This window comes from Rhinopithecus bieti, unplaced genomic scaffold, assembly GCF_001698545.2.
Source record: "Rhinopithecus bieti isolate Rb0 unplaced genomic scaffold, ASM169854v2 scaffold_39971, whole genome shotgun sequence".
NCBI classification, from domain to species: Eukaryota; Metazoa; Chordata; class Mammalia; order Primates; family Cercopithecidae; genus Rhinopithecus; species Rhinopithecus bieti.
The window spans coordinates 199,618-220,641 of NW_016816590.1; the positions used below are offsets into that span (position 1 = coordinate 199,618).

Sequence of the window (21,024 nt, forward strand, 5' to 3'; positions counted from 1 at the left end):
AATTTACTGTCTTCTGTGCTCTTCTTCCAATGAGGACCCAGGGAGGCTTCTGCAAAAGAATTTCTCTGGCCTTTTCCGTCTCCACTCTTTCTCTCCCACAATTAAAGCCCATGAAGACTTTGCTGAATGAGTTCAAACAAGCAGGGCAAGCTTAAGAGCAGAACTTCATCTCCCACAATGTGACATCTAGCCCTTTCTCTTTCCCTGTGACAGGCCCTTGAATCTTAGAGACTCTGTACCTCACTGACCCCTATAATGCCACAGTAAATTCAATGGTGGCTCCCCAAAACATATGTCCACCTAGAACCTATGCATGTCCCCTAATTTGCGAAAAGGGTCTTTGCAGATGTGATTAAGGATCCCAAAAGAAGATCATCCTGGATAATCCAGGCAGGCCTTAAATCCAATGACAAGAGTCCATATAAAAGAAAGGCAGAGGGGGATTTGAGACACAGAGAAGGCCAAGTGAGAATGGATACAGAGATTGGAAAAATGCAGCCCAAACTGAGGAACTGCTGGAGCCACCAGAAGCTGGAAGAGGTAAGGAAGAATAGTTGCTTAGAGCAGTGGTCCCCAAACATTTTGGCACCATTGACTGCTTTCAGGGAAGATAATTTTTCCACAGACCTGGGAGTTGTGGGAGGATGGTTTTGGGATGATTCAAATGTAATACATTTATTGTGAACTTTATTTCTACTATTAAATTGTGATATATAATGAAATAATGATACAATTATACAACTCACCATAATGTAGAATCAGTGGGAGTCCTGAGCTTGTTTTTCTGCAACTAGACAGTCTCATCTCTGTGGGGGATGGGAGACAGTGACAGATCATCAGGCATTAGATTCTCATAAGGAGCACGCAGCCTAGATCCTTTGCATGTGCAGTTCACAATAGGGTTGGTGCTCCTGTGAGAATCTAATGCCCCTGCTGATCTGACAGGAAGCGGACCTTGGGCAGTAATGCTCCCTCACCCGCTGCTCAACTCCTACTGTGTGGCCCGGTTTCTAACAGGCCACAGACTAGTCTGTGGCTTGGGGGTTGGGGATCCTTACCCTAGAGCCTTCAGAGTGAGTGTGACAAAGCTGACACCCTGATTTCAGACTAAAGGAATAAATTTCTGTTGTTTTAAGCCACTGAAGTTTGTGGTAATTTGTTAGAGCAGCTCTAAAAACTGGATACACAGGAATGCTCAAATTCTCCTGGGCACACATCACCTGGGGACCTGCCTGTGAGACAGTAGGTCAAGGCTGGGGTCCAAGATTCTACATTGCTGAGACATTTCCCATGATACAAATGTTGCTGACTGTTCCACACACTTTGAACACACAAAAACTAGTTTGGGATATCGACTTTCAAACAGAAGCACAATAAATAAACATTTTAATTATGTTCAGCTGGGAGCCACTGGCTAGCATTCAACCTTGACTTGGGCCTCTGTGCTCTTTACCTATGTTTTGTGATTTTTATCACAGTAGTTGTCTTGATGTGTTCAGTGCTATATAGAATGCCATTATCTATAATCTCTGCCCCAAAACTTAGAACCAATGATTACTTTTGCACAAAGGTCTCTGTGTCTCATCTTCCTTACCTGTTAAACAAGGGACTTGGACTAGGTTTGCTTAAGTTTCTTCCAGCTCAAACTTTCTTTGAGTATGGGATACTTCTCACGCCCAGGAAGAAGATTCTGTGAGTCTCAGTTATCTACCTGTGCTTTCAAACGCCATCCTTTACTTTAACCTTGAAGCCTTTCTCCTCATTTACTCCTATACTAAGGAAATAAAGTATCCTAAACGGGATAGAATATTCCTTGCTCATTGCTGCTGTGATTTTTCTTACTGTCAGCTGAGGTAGCCATAGTGAGTGGTAAGCTTTTTGCTGAATAACTAATTCCCATGAACTAGTTGTTGCTGAGCCTTTCTGATCTGTCCTCTATTTTCAAGGAGAGGGTGTGTGTGTGTATGTGTGTGTGTGTGTGTGTGTGTGTGATAAACTTCACTGACTTCATCCCTGTGGTTGGCTTGTGCACATAACTGAGTGAGAATGCTGACTACATCCAAACCATGTAGCTGTGATCTGTGTTCCTTTAGCACAATCCAGAAAATACCCATCTTCTGTGGGTGTTGCTCTGGGGGCATAAAGTGACCACTGCCTTTATCAGAATGTCACTCCCTTAATACGTGGTTTTTACAAAAAGCACTTTACTCTCAGGATTGACACTGTAGAATTTTGCAAAGATGCTACAGAGTGTCCAATAATCGCAGCCGGACAGCCATTTTCAAAAGCCACAATTCAGTTCCTCTGAATTCTTATTGCCCAGCCAGACTCCACTCCTTGAAGTAAGCACTTAAAAGATTTGGTTTTAAAATATCCAAAAAACGGATAAGGCAGGAGCCACTCATCAATGACACAGATTTTCCAGCTCATCGAAAATGCATTTACCTTCCTCACAGGTCTAGCGGGCATCTCCTCACTGACCTTCACAGGCAAGTTGGAATGGAAGGGTGTTGCTGGAAATGGAGTGAGGTCATGTTAAACATGTCCCCAAATGTTTATGCTGGGGAGTGATCAGTAACCACTATCTTCACTTTAGTTAGATTCATTTTGTTTTTCTTCACTGCCTCACCCCTCTTCTCTTCCTGTTTCTGTCAGACTTGTTTGGTGATGAAAACAGAGATCCTCACAAGATACCTAATAGCTGTGAAGGCTGATAGTAGGAACACAACAGGGCAGGAGGCTGCTTGTGGGATCTGGGGTCGGAGTCATACGTAAGACCAGCATCTTCTCTTCATACCTCTGACTCTATCTGCTCCCTGCTCTGTTCTTTCTACCTTGCAGTTTCCTCTGTTTGCTCAGTGTCTCTGCTCCTCTGTTGCTTAGACTTACACGTGGCACTTTCCAGCCACCTAACCTGTTTCTTGCTATATGTTGCCTCCCCTCCAACTGCATTTTGGCAAATTCTTTCCAGGTATTTTAGTTCAAATTCTCAAGGGAAAGAATTTGATCATATGAGGACCTTACCTTTTCATTGGGCCAATGGATGATTGCTGTCTAGCCTCTTATTGGTGCTCCCAGATCATGTGATCTTTGGTCACGTGACTTTCATGGACCCAATCATCTGTGACTCAGGAATCACAGGTACAAATCATGGCCCAGGCAGGAAAGGACTGAGGGCTGGGCCTATTTTTTGTGAAGAGAATTTAGACGGGGCTGGCAATTTCCAGGGTACAGGCTTTCCTCATCTTACCCTGAAAGGGATCTAGATATAAAAGTCAAGTGAGGAGCTTCAGGGGGTTGGAGGCCACAGGACACGGAGCTACAGAGTAAGTACAGCCAGCCTCCTGGATTCAGTCTTGAAAAGTGAGAATGAGTGAAGCCAGAGTCACAGAGAATTAAAGCTGACCTCCTTGAAAACAAGACCGAAGAAGTGTGTTCAGAAGCCAAAAATGAGCTGGAGCCCTTGTAGAGGCTCAGCCCAACACATGAAAACATTGTCAGGAAGAGGAGGCTGAGGCGTTGCTGGAAGCGGCAGGTGTGAAAGGGCAGGAGAGGAAAGCTCTCAGCTGTGAATGTGCGTTGTGCTTGTGGAAGCGAATCGAGCCACAGCCTGCCACACTGCACATCAAGGGTCATGGCACTGTGTGAATTCCATTTACAGGTCCCCTTTTTAAAAGGCAAAGCTGGCCTTCCTGGCTCTAATGGAGAAGAGAAGCTTCAAGTTTACAGCTGCAGAGGAGGACGTTTCCCTGGCACTTGGGAGACTTTGATTGTCCGGGCTGGGTACCACATTGCTATTGTGGTCCTCAAGGCCCCTTCCCAATGCCACCTCCTTCGCATTTTCTGTACTCCACTGCTTGGTCACTTTTACCAAAGACTTCTTACATTTGAATAGCCGTATGTGGCATTAAGAGTGACTTGACTTAAAAGCTAATTCAATAAAACTTCTGGAAGAAAATAAAGAATACTTGCACGACCTGGGGATGAGCAGAGATTCCACAGACAGGACACTAAAACACTAACCATAAAAGAATAAAAATAATAAATTGGACTTCATCAAAATTAAAAGATTTTGCTCGTTAAAAGACACCATTGAAAACATGAAATGAAAGCTAAAGACTGAGAGGAATATCCCAATGTGTATGCATAATAAAGGACTTGCATCCAGAATACAGGCAACCCTTGTTTCAGTGCACTTTGCTCTATTGCATTTCATACATATTGTGATTTTTACATATTGAAAGTTGGTGGCAACCCTGAATCGAGCAAGTCTATTGGCTCCATGCTTCCAATAGTATGAGCTCATTTTGTGTCTCTGTCATATTTTGGTAATTCCTGCAGTATCTCACACTTCTTCATTGTTATTATACCTGTCTGGTGCTATGTGATCAATGATGTTTGATGTTACCATTCTAATTGCTTTGGGATGCCACAAACTGTGCCCAAATAAGATGGCAAACTTAATTGATAAATGTTGTGTATGTTCTGACTTCTCCACCAACCAGATGTTTCCCCATCTCTCTCTCTCTCTCTTTCTCTCTCTCTCTCTCTCCCTCCCCCCTCTCTCTTCTGGCCTCTCTATTCCCTGAGACACAAAATTTTGAAATTAGGTCAGTTGATAATTCTACAATGGCCTCTAAGTGTTCAAGTCAAGAGTTGCACATCTCTCACTTTCAATCAAAAGCTAGAAATGGTTAAACTTAGGGAGGAAGGCATCTCAAAAGCCAAGATAGGCTCAAAAGTATAGACCTCTTGTGCCAAACAGTTAACCAAGTTCTGAATACAAAGGAAAAGCTATTGAAGTAAATTAAAAGGGCTACTCTAGTGATCACATGAAAAGGAAGTGAAACAGCCTTATTGTTGACATAGAGAACGTTTGAGTGATTTGGATAGCAGATCAAACCAGCCACAACATTCCGTTTAGCCAAAGCCTGACCCAGAGCAAGGCCCTAACTCTCACCATTTCTATGAAGGCTGAGAGAGGTGAGGAACCTGCAGAAGTTGGAAGCTAACAGAAGTTGATCGGTTTATGAGGTTTAAGGAAAGAAGCCATCTCTGTAACATAAAAGTGCAAGGTGAAGTAGCAAGTACTAATGTAGAATTTGTAACAAGTTATCCAGAAGATCTAGCTAAGATCATTGATGAAGGTAAATACACTAAACAACAGGTTCTTGATATAGACAAAGCAGCTTTATATTAGAAGAAGATGCCAGCTAGGACTTTCACAGCTAGAGAAGATAAGTCAATGCCTGGCTTCAAAGCTGCAAAGGACAGGCTGACTCTCTTGTTAGAAGCTAATGCAGCTGTTGATTTTAAGTTCAAGCCAATGCTCGTTTATCACGCTGAAAATCCTAGAGCCCTTAAGAATGATGCTAAATCTGTTGTGCCTGGGCTCCAGAAATGGCATAGCAAAGTCTGGATGACAGCACATCTGTTCATAGCACATTTGTTCATAGATAATTGAATTTTAGGCCCACTGTTGAGATCCATGGTTCAGAAAAAAAGATTCCTTTCAAAATCTTACTGCTCATTGACAATGTACTTGGCCACCCAAGAGTTCTGATGATGATGTACAAGGACTTTAAGGTTGTTTTCACGCATGCTAACACAACATCCATCTGCAACTAATGAACCCATGGACCAAGGAGATATTTTGACTTTCAAGTTTTATTATTTAAGAAATACATTTTGTAAGGCTCTAGTTGCCATAGAGAATGATTTCTTCTGATGGATCTGGCAAAGTAAATTGAAAACCTTCTGGAAAAGATTGACCATTCTAGATACCATTAAGAATATTTGTGATTCATGAATATTTGTGATTCATGGGGAAGAGGTCAAAATATCAACATTGTATTAGAGTTCTCCAGAGGGATAGAACTGATAGGATATATGTGTGTGTGTGTATATATATATATGTGTGTATATATATATATATATATATATATATATATATATGAGCTTATTAAGGAGAGTTGGGTCACACGATCACAAGCTGAAGTCCCACGATAGGTCATCCGCAAGCTGGGGAAGAGAGAAGCCAATAGTGTCTCAGTCTGAGTCCAAAAGCCTCAAAAGCAGGGAAGTCAACAGTGCAGCCTTCAGTCTGTGGCTGAAGGTTTGAGAGCCCCCAGCAAACCACTAGTTTAAATCCAAGAGTCCAAAGGCCAAAAAACCTGGAGTCTGATGTCCAAAGATAGGAGTAACGAGAGGAGGCATCCGGCATGGGAGAAAGATGAAAGCCAGAACTCAACAAGCCAGCTCATCCCACCTTCTTCTGCCTGTTTTGTTCTAGCTGCAATGGCAGCTGATTGGATGGGGCCCACTCACATTGAGGATGGGTCTTCCATTCACAGTCCACTGACTCAAATGTCAGTCTCCTCTGTCAACACCCTGATAGACATGCCCGGAAACAATACCTTACCAGCTATCTAGGCATCCTTCAATCCAGTCAAGTTGACACCTAATATTAACCATGACAAATATTAACAGGAGTTTAGAAGAAGTTGATTCCAGCCCTCATGGATGATTTTGAGGGGATCAAGACTTAAATGGAGGAAGGAACTGCAGATGTGGTGGAACTAGCAAGAGAACTAGAGCAAGAAATGGCGCCTGAAGATGTGACTGAATTGCTGCAGTCTCAGGATAAAACTTGAACAGATGAGGAGAGTTGCTTCTTATGGATGAGCAAAGAAAGTAGTTTCTTGATGTGGAATCCACTCCTGATGAAGATTCTGTGAACACTGTTAAAATGACAACAAAGAATTTAAAATGCAAAACTAAGTTGGTAAGGCAGTGGTAGACTTTGAAAGGATTAACTGCAGTTTAGATGGAAGTTCTACTGTGGGTGAAGTGCTACCAAACAGCATCTCATGTTACAGAGAAATTTTTCATGAATGGGAAATCAGTCAATCAATGCAGCAAACTTTACCGTCTTATTTTTAGAAGTTGCCACATCACTTGATCAGTCAGTAGCTATCAATATTGAGGCAAGACCCTCCACCAACAGAAAGATTATGACTCAAATGTTTGAGGTGGTTGGTAAACTAATTACTCTGGTTGATCATAATACATTGTATATATGTACTAAAATATTACACTATACCCTATAAATTGTACGATTGTTTCATGTCAATTTAAAATAATAAAAGCAAAAATAAAAGAGATTACAACTAACTGAAGCCTCAGATAATTGTTAGCATTTCTTAGCAATAAAGTATTTTTAAATTAAGGTATGTAAATTGTTTTGTTAGAGAATGCTGTTGCACACTTAGTAGACTACAATGTAAACATAACTTTTATATGCACTGGAAAACCAAGAAATATGTGTGACTTGCTTTATTATGATATTTGCATTATTGTGGTGATCTGGAACTAAACCCACTATCTCTGAGGTATGCTTGTGTATTAAGAACTACCTACAAATCATAATAAAAAGACAAACAATACAATAAAAAAGCTAAAGACTTGAGTAGACATTTTCCAAACACACAAATGGTCTAGGAACACATGCAAACTATTCATTATTCATCAGGAAAATACAAATGAGAAACTACAGTGTGTTATCACTTTACAATCACTAAGATGGTTGTAATCACAAAGACTGACAATACCAAAAGTGTGTCAACTGGATGTAGAAAAATTGAGCTCTCATATATTGCTGGTGGGAGTGCAAAAGGGGACAATTACTTTGGATGACTGTTGATCAGTTCCTTAACTGTTAAGAATACACATTCCCTGGGAGGCTGAGATGGGTGGATCCCCTGAGGTCAGGAGTTCGAGACCAGCCTGCCCAGCATGGCGAAACCCTGTCTCTACTAAAAATACAAAAATTAGCTGAGCGTGGTGGTGGGTGCCTATAATCCCAGCTACTTGGGAGGCTGAAGCAGGAGAATTGCTTGAACCTGGGAGGTGGAGATCACAGTGAGCCCAGATCACGCCACTGCACTGCAGCCTGGGCAAAAGAGCAAAACTCCATCAAAAAACAAACAAAAAACACCACATTCCCAAGGAATGAACTATTGATACATACAACAACATCGATGAATCTCGGAACAATTATGTTGAGTGAAAAAGAAAAACATCCTCCCAAAAGAGTACATATTATATGATTCCATTTATTTAAGACTCTAGAAAATACAAACTATAGTAAGGGAAAACAGATCAGTGGTTGCTTGGGGGATGGGGATGGGGATATAGAAGGGAATGATTACAAAGATTACAGGGAACTTGGAGAGGATGACGAAAATGCTCATTTTAAATATGAGCCATTTTTTGCATGTCAACTATACCTCAATAAAATGGTTTATTGGTGTATTATATAGAGTGTATGTAATGCATTCAATTTTTTTTTTTTTTTTTTTTTGAGACAGTCTCGCTCTGTTGCCCAGGCTGGAGTGCAGTGACATGATCTCGGCTCACTGCAAGCTCCATCTCCTGGGTTCACACCATTCTCCTGCCTCAGCCTCCTGAGTAGCTGGGACTACAGGCGCCCACCACCGCGCCTTGCTAATTTTTTGGTATTTTTGGTAGAGATGGGGTTTCATCATGTTAGCCAGGATGGTCTTGATCTCCTGACCTCGTGATCTGCCCACTTGGGCATCCCAAAGTGCTGGGATTACAGGCGTGAGCCACCGTGCCCGGCCACATTCAATATTTTTTTTAAAAAGTCACTTTGTTTAAAGTGACTTGAAATAAAACAACAACAAAAATGAGAACACATGTTCTCTATGAGCCACCAATTCATTCCTAGATATTTATCTGAAAGAAATGAAGACATTTGTTCATACGAAGATTTGTTCAAGAAGGTTTATGACAGTTTTATTCTTACTACCAAGAAACTGAAAATAACTAACATGTCAATCAACAGGTAAACAGATAAACAATTTGTGGTGCAATCATATAATGGAATATGACTAACAATTTCAAAAACTGACATTCACAGAAGTCTGATTAAATCTAAAAAAGATATATCCCAAATACAAAAGATTACTTTCTTTGTGATTTCATTTATATAAAGTTGAAGAACTTGCAAAACTCACCTATGGTGATAGAATCAGAACAGTGGTTTTCTCTTGGTGGTAGGGAGGTGGGAGGTTGGGTGGCTGGAGGTTGATGACAAATGGTCTGAGAACTTTTCTAGGGTGACAGAAATGTGTTATATCTTAAGTGAGATATTGGTTACATGATGAAGTGGATACTGTGGTGCTCTGCTCGGCTGCCCTCTTCAAGGCTGACATGCCCATTCCCTAGCTGCTAGGATAACCCACACCTGCATTTCCGACTGAGCATTGCCCTTGGCCACAGGGAACTGCCTTGCCCAAATATTTCCCTCGCAAGGGCTGGGCCATAACAAATAACTGTCCAGTGCAGATTCCAAGACCTGCCCTGCTTGCCTCACTTTAAGACACTATGAAGAGCCATTCCTTCTTCAAAGCTCCTTATAGAATTAGCTAAAGCCTCAGCTGCAGCATCATTGTGGATTAGCTTCTCCCTCTTTCCAATCCAGCCTTCTTCATTTATTTACAGGTTTATTGTTGAGAGTATATACCAGTAAACTTTCTGCACATAATTTTTCACTTCAGCATTTGTTTCTAGAAGATGGAACTACAATTGGTCCTAGAACATGGAATTTAAAATGGGATTTTAAAGCTGGATAAAGAGCCAGGGCTGTCAATGAGATCCTGTTTTTAGTGGGATGTGGAGCATGAACGGTCCTTAGCAGGCTGCGTGGTGTGATGATTACAACTTGTACTGGTGGTGAATGTGGTTAGGACATCAGTGGATGGGGACTCATTAGTTGGTGAACTTGAGTGGAATGAGAAAAGTTGTAACCACAAAGACTGTGGCACCCAGTGGCTGTTGCTGCATGCATGGATTCTTTGAAGATTATAACCAGCTCAGGATGATTAACCACCAGTTCATAAGAAGTGGGTTTAAGAGAAGTTTGACTTCTCAGCCTAGCAAGTCTCCCTCCCAAAGGCCAGAACTCTGGTTCAGAAGGAAAGAGACCCTGATAATTGGGTGTGAAATATCTGCTATGAAAATCTTGAGTGCCTAAATAACCTTGAACCCACTTGGTGTAAGTGGCTCACTGTTACTTGTTAGAAAATAGCACCCCTCCCCTCGCTTGAAGATCATGCAAAAAGCACAAGTAAAATAATTACAAAACAATGTTTGTCTTCACTCAGGATCCCACTGCCTCTCACACCGTCCCCCTTACTGGCAATAAGACCAATAACAAGTGTCAAAGCTTGGATCTAGCTAGTATGTACTGGTGGGTCCTGGGAAGTGTGCATGGGCCCTGCATGTGCAGGATCAAAAGAGGAGGAAATAAAGTTGGATACAGAAGAGTGTATTGGTATGGGGAACTCTCCAGTATCTAGGATTTAACACCTGGGCACGGATCCTGAAGTCAGGGCTAATGGGTTGCTAGAATGGCTATTGGAAGCTTGAGAAAAGTGATGGCCTCCATTAAGTGAAGGAGCACCTGCAGAACTGCCGTGACAGATAGGGAGGAAAGAACCAAAAGCCTGGAAGAATTGGGTATGCTGGAACAGGTATATTTCATAAGGCCAGGAACCTTACCAACTGACCAAGTTTGGAGGAGGGCCCAGAGAATGTGCTAGAATTGTCATGCAGCTCAATGGTGACTGTCTTCATGGACCAGGGCTTCCAACAGGAGATGTGAATATGAAACTGAGCTCCTGAGAGCAACAGGGATGGCCAGGTCCCAGAATCATAGAGGGCAGGTGGCAGCTCTTAACCCTCAGAAGTAAGCTGGGCACAACTATTGCAATAAGCAGCAAAAGCAGAGTGGTGGCCTTGAGGACAGACCAACGGAGAGATGGAGGTGCCTGACAGAATATTGTGCTCCTAGGGCTGACAGAGTTGGACAACAAACAAAAGTATTACTTAATATGTGCAACAAAAAGAAGTCAAGGATGAATGGTCAGATGCCTGTGGACAGCAGCCCCAGTGAAAATTCAAGATTCCTGACTGTTCTAAGACATGGAAACAATTGACTGAAATATAGGTCAAGTCCCTTGAAAGAACAATTCTGCAAAGCCACAGCATTCGTATTCAGCAGCAATTTTCCCAGTAACTCGGTATTAATTCTCCCAGTCACTCAGTTTTTCCAGTCCTTCCTTTTGGCTACTTATTCAGATAACCATGCAATGAGGAAAGAATAATATATAGATATTTCAGAAATTGTCGGATAACATAAGGTCTTGACTTACGGAGTTGACATTGATGTCCAGGAGCCTCCAAAGCAACCATGGCCTACCTGTTAGAATTAGAGTGTATAAGCAACAGATAATAATTGGAGCCCTGAACCTAGTCCAGCTTGCTGCAGACTCTCTGGGCTCCTGGAACCACCCAGTATCATTTTCCCAATCCTGAATTGTCATACTTGGTAGTTGGCATAACCATTGCTCCTGGATTTTGCCACCCAAACTTCACTTTCTATCTTGAACCACTGTTGGTCCATGAAGAACAGCTTGGACTCAAACCCCTTGGCTCTTCTCAGTTTTAGCTGTTGAACCCACCTAGATTTAGTCTTGAAACCACATCTGCTCTGACTGGCCCAGCCAGAGAGACACATCCACTCTCGGGGGAGATTGCATACTCTTAAGCCAATGGTCTAAACTTCCTGTTCAAAAATAACTCAGACCTGGCTTGTACATCTTCCGTTTTTTGTTTAAAGAGATATTAGAATGTGAGAAATGATATTGCACCCTAAGATCAAGGTTGAAAACATAGAGGAAATAGATCGTGGGCTCCACCAATGCAAGTGCAATGCAAGTAAACATATTCTATATGATACACCAATAACAAACAGGAATACATAGTTACTTGGAGATGGAATGGGTAGCAGATTTGCTTTTTTTTTTTTCAGTACTATCAGTAAACAATAAAATTAGCTACCATTCTTTGAGCAACTATTATGTACCATGAGTGTTCCCGTATGCCTTCTTATCTAATCCTAATGACTACCCTGTGAGGTGAATGGCATGCCCATTTTATAAAGAAGGAAACTGAGGGTCAGAGAGCTGAGAAAAATGGCCCAAAGTCATAAAGCTTGTGAGAGGCAGCCAGAATCCCGGCATGGTTTGCTGACTGTGGAACCAGTGCTTTTTCTGCCACACTAAACTGCGTTCTGATTACGGAGATTTGCAACCCAAGCACCTCGGAGAAATTGCTTGGCTTCCAGCAACTGGGCTTAAGAAAATATGCCCTTTCTTTCATGTTTTTGAAGACAGAATCCATCATAAAGGGCATTCCTTTAAGACTTTCTGCTTTGAAGTGATAAAAGCTAGATTGAAGGAAGGCTCCCAGGCTCCTGATCTGGGTTCACCCCTGCCCTGGGAGCCAGGAAATGTGATTTCTTCTGCCATCTCTTTCACTTATGGTACTTGCTCTGCTTCTTGGGTCTCCAGTGATGTTTTTTTTCTTAAGAAAAGAAGATAGCTTGGGTTAATTTCCAGTTCTCCACAATTTATCTGTACTGAGCTGGAAGAGTGTTGAGTGGGAAAGGGCTTCCTTGTCCACGAGGGCCTCGCAGCTCTTCAACACCCACCACTTCTGCCTCATGTCAAAGGCAAGCAGATCGGTTTATTAAATAGCTGTCAAACCGAATGAGCGAGCACCGAGAACACACAGAGGGAAGATTGGATTAGAGGGAGAGGACATGCCACGCTAAACAAGGGTACAGATTTATGGCCTTGGCCATGCAGCCTCAGAAATGATGCCCAAGATAGATATGTGTTGGGGGCGGCTGGGCCAAGGAAGTGAAGTACGATATTCACATGGAAGGACTGAGGCATAAGGTGTTTCTAGTGACCACGCTTTTCCTTCCTGGCACTCAGAGCACTTGTAATTAGCATATAAGTAATGACATGTGTTTATTTGGTAAATGACTCTCTTCCTCATCAAAGTATAAGCTTACCCAGGGTAGGGGCTACTGGAGCCTATTCACTTCTATTTTCTAGTGAGGGCACACAGCTGGCATCATGATGAGATATGCTGGGAACATTAACTCCACTGAAGACAGCAACTCCTAGACTGTCACTAACTTAGAAAATACGGATGATGCTTTATTCACCAAAGGGAATTCACAAACTTGGGTTCTAACTGACACTTTCATAGATCGCTCCTGTCCACTTTTCATAGCCCTCACAGATGAGAGGCAATTTGAACTAAAGAGGAAAACAAAGTGACAGATACTTGCTAGTCAATGTCACTTTAAGCCCAGTGGAAACAGAAATTAATGATTACTGAAGGCATTTTGGAAGAACTACTGGACTAGATTCTTGCCCTGGAGGGGCCTAGACTATAGCTGAGAAGAAGCAGTCATGGTATTTCCCATTCCAACATCTTTCTTTTATTCGTCATCATCTGGGATTATATCTCAGTGTTCACCTCTTCCATACGGCTTACATGTGTGGTGAGGGAAATGTCCCCACTCTTGGCTCTAGGAGTGGGGACACCTCTGCCTCAGGCTTACACTAATTGATATATCATCCACTCACCACAGCAATGGATGTAGTTATGGTTACATGGTCTAATTTGGGCCAATGAGAAGGGAGACTATATGGACAAAGGGTTTCCTTACTTCTCTGAGAGAACTTCCAGAACTATCATTCTTTTTTTCTCTGAATGCAGGAGAGGAAACATATTCCTTACCTCTCTCTCTCTATCTGACTCAGTTCCATATCATCCTCATATATGTACTGATTGGTGGAAACTAAATGCACCCAGAACCCCAGAAGCAGGGAATCTGGGAAATGCAGTCTTTGACTTTCCAGCCTCTTCAGGATTGGAAGGTACTAGAAGGGGCTGGAATGAACATTGAATGAGCCAGTTTGCAGCATCTGCTGTATCGTATCACCTTCTTTGTTACTTTGAGAGTAGTGACTATTGGTCATGTTTTTGAAATCCACAAGAACTTCGAATAGTGAGCAAACGAGTTAAGAATGTAAGTATGGGGAATTGGGACTGTCTTTGAGTAGAAAAATTACATTCATGTTTCATGTTTATTTCCTGGGTATTAATTTTAGAAAAACAATAATCTTATAAAAGTGACAAACCAGATAACTGATGACTACTGCAACCATTTAAGTGTGAAGGGTGGTATCCTGGATGGGGCCAGTTCAGAAGGAAACAAACTCTCAGATTGAGCCATATCGCTCTTGTAGAATTGGGGGACCTTGTGGTTAGAATTTTTGTAGTTGCTTAAATCAGAGATACCCAAATGCTGATTTAAGCAGAATGGGGCTTTATTACTAAGGCAGAGTGGTGTTTGACAGAACCCTGGGCAGAGGAGCATTACTGCCAGGGCTGTCTGTCTCTCCTCTTTCCTTTCTTTCCTTCACCTTCTGCATTCTCCTTTGTATCTACAGATTGGCTTCCTCTGCCTCCCCAGGTGCCTAGGGGGCGGGGAAGGTGGCGTGTGGGGAGTGGAGAGGTGGGGGGTGGAAGCAAGGCCATGACAGCTCTTGAGTTTGTGTAGCCTTCTCTCTCCCTTCCATGGAAGGGACACTGCATGGTCCAACTGGGGTTCAGGCTGACCCCCTGAGCCAATCAATCAGGTCCCAGGAGGAGGGATGGGGGCAGTTTGCAGGCACCAGGCTCACCTCTATGAATCTGAGAATGGTGATGTAAGGTACGTTAGCCTCGCGGGCGCCTGTCATTTCCCACATTGGTGCAAACGGGATGTGGATTGGCCAGGCATGAGTTAGCAAGGGAGAGGAAAGCATCCACGATGATGCAGAGGCTTCTGGTCTGAGGAACAGGATGTAGCATCACTTCTCTGGATGCAGGGGTAAGATGCCTGGACTGAAGTGGGAGCCTTTGGAGCTAGAGCAATATGGGCTAGGACAGAAGCAGTTGAAGACTGAGGTCACTGAGCACAGCATCGATGGCTTTACTCATGTTTGAAGTGGCCTGAGGATCCTTTCAACCCCAGTAAAATAGAGAATGGTGATACGGCCAGTTGGGGAACAATCAGATATCTGTGAGATTAGGAAAAACCTAAGGCTCAGGGGACCTCTTAAAGCCTCCCTACAGGAGAGTCACCCCTTTTGGTCCTAGAACATAGGCCTGAGCCCCCAGACCAGACTCAAATGTGGGGAAGGCAGGGCAGAGTGGGGTCAATAGCTACTTGCATGGCTACCTGTTAGCTTTGTGTCCTGAAGAAAGAGGAGATTTTAAGTGTGGGCTGAGCATGAGGAGGGAAGCTGCCATCATTTTATAAAAGTTGTGTGATTATAAGCAAAGTGGGGAGCGGGACCCAGGGGAGCAAGAGTGGATGGCATATGCTGTTCCTCTCAACACCCATAGCAGACATGGTTAATTGGCCAAGGAGCTATTTCCCATAGAGCCCTGAGAGCATCCTTCTCAGCACAGGGCTCTGGGCAGCCTCTGACAGTCCGTCAGTACATGGGACAACCTGCATCTGCTCAACCCCATCTAGGCAATGGCTGGCAGAGGAGGCAGGTGAGTCTGGGCCAACACGGCTGAGCCATATATTTTGTGGAAAACTAAGAGGGTTGTGACAACCATAAGTGTGATTCCAACACAAAATTTTAGCTTCAATGTGAAGGTGACTTAACGTTCTAACCAGTGTTGGCTTAGTGCTGGAGATTTTGCTAAGTGCTGGTTCACAAAATTTCATTTCATCTTCACAGCAACTCTATAGGGCTAGCTATTATTACTAATGCAGCGTCTCCTACTCATGTTTACAGATGAGGGAACCGAGATCTGAAGAAGAGAAATGTCCTATCCAAGTTCAACCAGCTGCAGTCAGTTCTCCTGTTTCACCTAGAATTGGATGTTCCAACTCCTGGTGAGTGTTCTTTCCACTGCCCCAAACATAGTTTGATTTGAGACTAGATTCTTCTGCTGTTTCCCAGTAAAGAGAATTTCCCCAAACATCTGTGCCATGTGATAGTCCTTTAGGGTCTTGACTCTCCAAGTGTGGTCTTCAGATTAGTAGCATCAGCATCCCATGAGTGCTTGGCACAAATGCAGTGGCCAGCTCAATCCCAGAGCTCCCAAACTGCATCTGCAATTAAACAAGACCCCCTAGGATCCAAGTTTGAGAAGCTTGACAAGGCACCAGCCCTTCCAAGTGGTCCAACCTAGCAGAAAGGGTTCTATAGGCAAACAAGTTTAGGAAACACTGAATCCTATCCTGTTCTTTTACACATCAGCAAAGTAAAGTCTTGGAAGGGCCCTAAAGTAAATTTTTAAAACTTTGCTCGACTGGGTGTTTTCTAAATTTGCTTGTACATAGATTCTGGATTCTGTATGAATAGCATTTATTCATATCCCACGGATTTACTGTTTCACAAAAAAAGTTTCACATGTGGCCACAGACTAACCAGATGAACCCCTGCTTATGTGTGCACTAAAAATAATGGAAAGAAAATGCACCAAGGATTGATCTAGTAGTCAATTCTTTATCGTTCCCTTAAGGAGATAGCAGCACTGCCACTTTAAGGGCACCAATATTATAAAATGAAAAAAAAAAAAGCACTCAGAAAGGGAAAACAAAAGCAATCTGTGAGGGAAAAAAGCAGGTCATAATTTGGTTTGGGCAGGAGCATTTGACCAAGAGAAAAGTGGATGAAAGAGTAGTTGTTTCATTAACCTATTGCAATTTCTTATAGCCTTCCACTCATGAACACAAAGCAGCATAAAATGGGGTCAGAGGCTATTTTCTACTGACTAGTTTACATTAGTGATCTCATTTTATTTCTACAGCAAACCTTTAAGGTAGATATTAGTATCCTCATTTTACAGATGAAGAAACAGGGATTCAGGAAGATTCAGTCATTTATTAAGAATTGTGCAGCTAATGAGCCAGAACTCAACCCCACACTTGGTGACTCAGGAGTCCAGGCGCTTTAGCCATTACATGATTTTCTGCAGAAAACAGTGGAAGCTTGAGCCCCTGAAAGACTGTGTCTGATCTCAGCCTGGAGTCCTAGGAGAGGATGTCGGAGGCCAGGCACTCTGTGAGCTGTTCTTGCGGATTGTCAATCCCCCTGTGATTGACACGCTCCTCGGCACCAGCGCTGGTATCTGTCTCTCCTCCTGCGTGGGCTGCTCTAGGGTCTGGGTCATCACATGTCTGACACAGCAATTAGCTTGCTGTACTTCATCCTCCCGCTTGCCTCCAGCCCCCGCTTCCCCCCAGCCCAGATTAATAGAGAGGAGCTGCTGCAGCCAGGCAGTCAGCCACTCCCACCTGAACGTGAAATAGATCACAGAACAAAGAAATGAATAGAGAGAATTGGGGAGGAAGGAGGGGGCCAACAGCTACATCACCTGTTTTTAACCAACAACTGCTTTTGAAGTCACTGATTGCAGAGAAGGCCAGGCCCAGTTTGGCCTAGTTTGGTGATCACTAACTCAATTACTTAATTTTCAAGGAAAACATTTGCTCCAATAAATAAAAACAGAATAAACCACAAGACTTAAATGTCTCCTTTTAGTGAGCTTCAGTCCCAGGGCTGATCTGCAAAAGGAAAGCAGCTGGAGAGAAGCGCACTCGAGATGGACACTGATAGTGTAAACAGTGATAACAGAAATAACCAGTGTCAAGTTATCAGTGCTATTCTAACAGTTGTGCATATTTGAACCCATTTAATCTTCACATAAACCTTCTGAGATAAGCACTGTTATCATCCCCATTTTCCAGACGATAAAACTGAGGCCTATATACTTCACATCATTTGTGCTTAAGGTTACACTGCTGGCAGGTACTGGTTGAACATCCAGAAGACAGACTCGGGACCCAGACTGCCTGAGTTCAAATCCTGCTCTGCTGTGGTTTTCTCACTGGAAAAACGAGGTGTTATTAGATGCCTCTCTGCCAAACCTCAGTCATTTCTTAACACCTTCACATTCTTGGGCCAACCCTCGTTCAATAAGTACTATGATTTTCTTAAAGCTTTTTGTGAGCTAACTCTGTTTTTGAAAATTTAAATAACTATATTTCAAAAGAAACCCATCAAAAAATAGATTGAAAACTAGTATCTCTTGTTTCAAATAGATGGTGTTTATGAAAATGAATATTACAAAAAAAAAAAAAATACAATTACCTGGATCTAAGATACAGATCTGTTTCTTCCTTGTTACCAAGAGAGGTTAACAAGTACTACTAACTAACAAGTGTTAGAAAGACACAGGAGACCTCGTGGCCCCAGTCTACAATTTTCCTCCTGGAAATAATCAGAAGTATTGAAAGAGAACAGAACAGGAAATGCCTTGCGCGGGATCACAGGTTGGGGGAAATGTCGCATGGCTTGTTTCTCACCTCTTTCTCCCACACAAGACTAAAACAGCATGGCAGAGGGCTGGCCCCCAAAAGCTTAAAGAGTTCTGTGTGGGCAGAGGTACCTGTAGCTGTGGCCAGGCCCCATCAGGTGGGCTGCATGTCAAACTTATAAAGAGGGCTTGCAATGAGTGTACCATCTTTGTCCCATTCAAAAGGGATCTTCCAGCAAGGTGGCCCAAGCTCATCCAAGTAGTACTATGGTAGCAGTTAAGAACAATATATCCAGCCTGCCCTTCCTTTCAGGCATATGAGAGGATTACACTCTGGCCTCCACCCTTTGATATAACACATGGCTGTTTGACTTGCTTTGGCCAGTGAAATGAGAGGTTATGTGCTTCTTCCTGGTGGAGGCATTTAAGAGCAGGTGCACACATCTAATGCTGGGCCAACTTGAAGCTGTGCTCAGCTGGGACTGTCCACTGAACAGAGTGTGGAAACATACTTTCTGTGGTTGGGATTCTCACATCACAGCAGCTGCATATAAGAGCAACATTCCAAGAGCACTCATGTGGGGAACATTTGAACCAAAGAAACCAGAGAGGAATTGCATGACCTTGTATCACTAGCCTCAAAAGTCACAAAGTATGACTTTGCCAAATTCTATTGATTGTAAGCCAACCACTAAGGGCAGCTCAGATTCAAGGGTAGGAAAATTAGACTTAGTCTCTTGCTATGGGGGGAGTGGCAAGGCTATACTGGAGAAGAGCACATGGGTTAGAATGTTGTTGTGGCCGTCTTTGGAAAGCATGCCCCTAGAGTATCAACCCAAGTCTGTGCTCATTGCAAAAATAAAGATACTCTGATCTATACAAATAATCACCTTAAGTGCTGCAAAATCTAAGAGAGAAAAAAAGACCCAGCCTAAATGTCTACGGAGCTGTGTTCTAGTTTCTGTTATACCACAAAACTACCTGGCAGTGGCCTTGGGCAAGTCTCTTAAGTGACTGAGCTTCTGTGTCCTCAGTGCCTTGGGAAAGCACCTGAAACATAAAGAAATCTGTCCTTCCCAAGTCACAGGGTTGTTGTGAATGTCACATGAGAGGGACAGTTGTGTGAGAGTCTTGCTCCATGCTAAGCAAACAGGCAAGGGTTTCTAGGGATGATCTACCATGTGACTGTCTGGGGTAGAGTGTCTGCAGACCATCTGCATTGGAAGCTGTCCTGGGTCCTTACTGAGTGAGAAGCACACAGCTTCAAAATTAATAATGTAACCGAAGCCTTTTAATTCCTTTAATTGAGTTACCCAGGAGGAGCAATGGGAGCACCTGGCTTTCTGCCCTCCAAGGGCTAGACAACAACAAAAGGATTAAGTGTACCATTAAATTGCTTCTAGGCTTTTCCTAACCAGGGGCCTCCTCCACCTAGTAAAAAGAGAATTTAAGAAAAAATGGGGAGAGGGGGAGATCGAACAGCAGATAAGATTGTGGAGGGAGATGTGAGGAGCAGAAAGGATAATTGGCCCTGAATGGCAGAGGCCCATATCCCACCACCGAATATACAGTTGCTGACTGCAGTGAGACTCAGAAATGAGTTCATGCAGCTTCCTGTGTGTTCAAAAGTTGGAATCTTGGGACGGAGGATGGAGAAGAGAGAAGCTGAGGTGCAGAGAGGAGAAGCGAATTGCCCAGGAGGGCGTGGCCTGGAGGGGGAGAAGCAAGACTTCACTCAAGACTATTTGGCTCCAAAGCCCAGCATCCTCCATGGTTGCCTTGATTTCTCTGCTTCATGGCAGGGGTGAGGGTGGGTGGAGAAGTGGAGGGGAGTGGATGAAGACAGAAACTGGAGTAAGCAGGGGCTGCCCCAGCTTGCCAGTCAGGGGCTCCTGGCCAGGAGGCACTCTGCCATGTCCCCAGTATAAATAAGGCTGACACAGAGGAAGAGGCAACAGACAGGCAGAGGGCAAGCTGCCTACCCAAGGGGGTGAGCTCTTTGGTTTTACACATGCAGCCCCCTGTGCATGTATTTTTATGGCTGCTATCTTTTTATAGCTTGAGAATGATATGTTCTGGGCAAATTGCTCTCTCCAGACCTGGCCTTGGTCTACTCTTCCTGACATGCACCACACTGCTGCATTTACAGTTCTGTTGAGAAAGTATTTGTTGAGCACTTGTTATGTGCAAGGCACTTGCCTGCCTCTGGGGATGAACGATGAATATGGTTTCCTTGCTCTGGATGAGTGCCCAAATTAATAGGAGATCATTTCCATTCAGACTGATAAGTGGTGTTATGGAGGGAAGCAAAATAAAAACATCCAGGCTCACTGGGTTGGGGATGGTTGGGCAAGACTTCTTGGAGGAGGCATCAGCTTGGTCGAGTCCTGAAGGACAAGAGATGAGAAGCAGAGGAGAGCATGAAGACGTCATGGTGGTGTGGAAGACAGGTCCTGAGTTCCTGCGGTCCTGAGTACCACTGCTATGGTATGAACGTACACCACGTTTCCCTATGTCTTTGTCTCTGTCAATTAGAATGCCTTTAATGTTGAGTAGTAGAATACCCAACACAAATAGGCTTAAACAATAAGTGGACAACTATGTAGATATAAAAATGAAAAAGAGGCCATAACTACAGAGAGTAGAGACTTTAAAATCTTAAGAGAAAATGAAATGAAGTACTCAGTTTTCTAGAAAAATAGAAATGAAATTGACAAAGAAATATTCATAATGGATGCATCATGAATAATT

The 21,024-nt window shown here is 43.2% G+C and overlaps 1 long non-coding RNA gene across 1 annotated transcript in view; it reads left to right on the forward strand.

The window, feature by feature from the left end:
- LOC108517194 (uncharacterized) overlaps positions 1–21,024 on the forward strand; it is a 66,934-nt gene that overhangs the window by 24,752 nt on the left and 21,158 nt on the right. The window contains exon 2 of the long non-coding RNA XR_001882032.1: positions 15,744–15,844. This is a non-coding gene — a long non-coding RNA (uncharacterized LOC108517194). The remainder of the gene's footprint in view (positions 1–15,743; positions 15,845–21,024) is intronic.